Genomic DNA, 4,188 nt, shown 5'->3' on the forward strand with positions numbered 1-4,188 from the left:
ATTTTAAATTCTAAATTTAAAATTTAGAGAAAATTTTAAAGGATTTCAAAATCATAACTAAAGATTTTATAGTGCTACTACAGGATAATTTGACGTGTGCAATATAATCTACATACCAGACACATATCAACGAGGTAGATGTTGATAATACGACAAAAATAACAATGTGTTTTTAAATGTTAAATTTTAGACTGGGTTTCAGTGTGGCAGCAACGTTAAGAGTATACACCTGATGATGGCCGATAGAGGCCGAAACATGTAGTGTAGAAAAGAACAAGATCAAAGACATATAATATATATTGTTTGCACTTGGGACGGAGTGTGTATCATTTATCGTGTAGAGTGCAACAGGATGCTGAGATATAATAAAGAAAACTGACGTTGATTCAGTCCCCCAGATTGAATAAAATTTACTACTTTCTTCACAAATTGCAACACATTCATTTTTATGATTTTTGAGCACAGAACTTCTTGGTGAATGATCCAGTGAATATGTTGAAACTTACAACTAGGACAGACTTCTTTCTGCTTGGCCATTAACTTGGCAACTAATCCGTTCTGTTTCCCCATCACAGAAGGAGCCCCATCCGTTGCTACACACACAAGTTTCGATGACAGAAGATTGTACTTTTCTAAGAGCCCATACACTTCATTAAAGATATCCTCACCAGTTGTTGTGTTTTTAAGAGAAATTATGTCTAGTAACTCCTCAGTTATAATTAAGTCAGTATCACAGGCCCGGATAAACATAGCTAATTGTGCCACACCACTAACATCTGCACTTTCATCAACTGCAATAGAAAATGCTGTGAAACGTTTAACTTTTGCCAACAACTGTTCACTTAAATTAGTCTCAATATCATCAACTCTTTCGGCAACTGTTTCGTGACAAGGAAATATTTTTGAAAATTTGAACCTTATCGGGATATACAATTTCTGCAGTTTTTACAAGACACTCTTTCATAAACTCACTTTCGTTAAAACATTTAGAATTCTTTGCTATAAGTTCTGCAATTACATAGCTTACTTTAACAACGACTTCATTGTCTCCTTTCACGTTCCTAAACAAAGACTGTTGCTTGACGAGTGCAGCCTTAAAATCCCGTAATTTATCTTCCCTTGACTTTTCTTTATACTGGTCGTATTTTTCACGATGGGTTTCATAATGCCGTCTTACATTGTACTCTTTTGGAACACTTATATTTTGCCCACAAATCAAACATGTTATTTTACCTTCTATTTCACAACAAAAATAAGCGATTTCCCATTTTTCTTGAAAAACACAGTCCTCACTTTCAATAGTTCTTTTTTTGCTACTTGAATTTTTTGAAAGCGACATTGTTGCTGTTTAATTATAACCTTTATACACGTTCATCACAAGGTAACATCAGCACCTGTCGCTGTGTGAAAATGAACTGAATGACAAAGTTTGCTAGCAGCCCATTAGACAATGGCTGGGGTTTGCAAGCTAGTTTTGAAGGTAGAAATCCCTTGCACTTGTCTTGTCAGTTGCCACCCTCCTTTCATTCTTAGAATGACTCCAAAAAGGATTCTTGGAAATACTTGGGGTGGTGAGGCTGTGCAGATTTTAGTGCATTAACCTTCTGAAATACAGTAGTTTGTCCTTCACGAACTTTACAAACCGTTAGTTGGACAAACCCTTCTGCAATTCTCAGAATCACTGTTCCTGCAGCCTGCTAATTTATGTCTGCGTGAGACTTCTTGTCTTCTGGTCTGCTGGGAAATTGTCTTTGCAAAAAATATTTCTACTAAAATTTTAATATTGATTTTAATATCAATTAGCTCTAAGGGGGCCGCACTTTGTGGCTATGGGGGCTGCATGCGGCCCGTGGGCCGCATGTTTGACATGGCTGCTCTAAGTGAATCTCGGGTAAAACTCTCCTAAAAATAGTAATGTATATTGAAATATAGAAAATGAGGGGCACAGAAATTTATTATCAGCCTTCCATGAAGCTGAGGCATTTATGTCCCTCACAAAACCTTTCATTATTAACAGCAAGAGCGAAGCACTGTTTGATGCAGTTTATTCTAACCATTACATTCTTCTGGTTTTGTGCCATTGATATGTCGGCAAATCACACTCATCAGGTTTGACAAAGCATCACCTTGATCTTTCTGGGTATAGACCTGGAAGAGAAGAAGATCAAATGGCTGATTCATTTAACACTGTCATTTCAATTACTAGGGAAATTTTTTCAACTATGAATGGAATTGTTTGTAACGTGTGAGTGAGAAAGGGAATGGTGACTAAGTATTAGGTGAAATAAAAAATTATTAGAAAAACCCTCATAATGTTTGTCTCTGAATTACAGAAAATTCATGTGATTTCAATGTAATACTTGGTATATCAGAGGTTATCAACTTGTAACAATATGAACTCAATCCAGAACCGTTTAACCAAAAGCAGGTTGTCTTATTAGTAAAAGTATTGTAACGTGGATGGCCAGAGCGTTTCTAGGCAATGACCTGTAAATAACCTTCAGTTGAGCACGTTACAACAACAGGATGAATGTTTAAAGCTCATCGCTATAGCGCACCAAAGGACTGATGAGATAGACATCACTTAACGTGTTTTCCATGTGATCTGTGTCATTAAGAATAGAATTGTGTTTCCTATGCTCTCTGTGCTGTGGCTATGTAATGAGAGCTGTGAGCCATAAGTTCAGAGGGAATTGGAACTAGCAGCGACAGTGACAGTGGAAGATAGCCATGGGATGTTTGTAGAAGATTTAACATGTGATTTGAAGACCTTCCGTGAACTCTAGTGCAGTGATATCTGGAGTGTGACTGTGACTGTGGTACCAGGAGAGACCAGAATACGACAGAAGGTGGAAGAAGAAGGCGAAGTGACTCGGCAGCTCGGCAGTGAATCAACTTGCTTTGGAGAGCAAAGTAGAGCTAAGAAGAGAGGGATTGTTATCCGGAAGGGTTGAGTGTGTGAACTGTTATAACTGCGTGTGATTGTAACAGTGACGTTAAATAAATTGATCCATGAATCCAGAGAACCCACTAATTACTTGAAGAAAGCAGTCTTCTGGGATTTGGCACCGTGTATATGTGGTGTTAACCGACGTTTCGGAGGAACGTATCGCCCCCATCTTCAGGGTTGAAGAAAAAGTTTAAGAAATCTGCAAGCGAAAACACCGTGAGAAACGGTAAAGCAGTGAGGCCCGTTTCTATTAATCCCTAGATTCACTTAGTCAGGGGTGGAGTCCAGCTGGGTCCACTCGGCATGCCGGACATTGATTGGCCTATTGTATCTGCCCAGGTGATTATAATGATGGAAAATTTGGTGGAATGAAGATTGGCAGGGGAAACCGAAGTACTCGGAGAAAACCCGCCCCAGCACCACTTGGTCCACCACAAATCTGACTTGGCCAGACCTGTGATCGAACCTGGGCTGCCGCGGTGGGAAGCTAGCAACTAACTGCTTGAGCTATGGTGCAGCCATTTAATCAGTAGATAGTCTTTATCTCTCCATCACCATTATAGTCTTGCTATCTTGTCAGTAGTGGAAGACAGTGTCCTTCCAAGTGATTTTTTTTTTTCAAATTTTCTTGTACTTTTACACCTCCTCTACTACATTTGTAAGTTTCTTTCTCTTAATCATGTTAGAATTTGTTACATGGTTTCGTTCAGTGATGACTAGCAGTAGTCAAAACAAATGAATTTGCATCGCCTTTAATTTCTGGTATTCTTTGGTAAATGTATATATAGTTATATCATTAGACTGATTACCACAACTTTTGTGTATTTGTCATCAAGAAATAATTCATGTAGATATAAATCCACAAATCACTTGCTGGTCATATTAATGTATTGCAATTCTGACAGAAATACGACACAATTAAAAGAATGCCAGCCTTTTAGATATGCCATATAAAATTATGAAAAATACATTTACTCTAAACAGGAGAAGCAGCACATTTGTATTTACATTATTACCAGAAGGGAATAGGAGTGTCATTTTTCTCTACACACAAAACAACTACGATGGGGTACCCAAAAGAAACCGAACTAATTTTTTTGTGGGCAGAGCTTTTGTAGTACCGCGTTTTGCCGCTATAAGCCCATAGAGCTAACATTCCTGAGTCGATAAGTCGACTACCGTTGCTTCAGAAGGTAAGGACTAGTTTCGGCAGAGTTTATCGTGGACACGGTTTTGCG

General features: G+C 38.3%; 1 long non-coding RNA gene across 1 annotated transcript in view; it reads right to left on the reverse strand.

The window, feature by feature from the left end:
- Positions 1-1,809: 1,809 nt before the first annotated feature.
- The window catches only part of LOC117282481, a 4,728-nt gene continuing 2,349 nt past the window's right edge, over positions 1,810-4,188 (reverse strand). The window contains exon 3 of the long non-coding RNA XR_004513230.1: positions 1,810-2,148. This is a non-coding gene — a long non-coding RNA (uncharacterized LOC117282481). The remainder of the gene's footprint in view (positions 2,149-4,188) is intronic.

The sequence above is a fragment of the Cryptotermes secundus genome, unplaced genomic scaffold (assembly GCF_002891405.2).
Source record: "Cryptotermes secundus unplaced genomic scaffold, Csec_1.0 scaffold651, whole genome shotgun sequence".
Lineage (NCBI taxonomy): Eukaryota > Metazoa > Arthropoda > Insecta > Blattodea > Kalotermitidae > Cryptotermes > Cryptotermes secundus.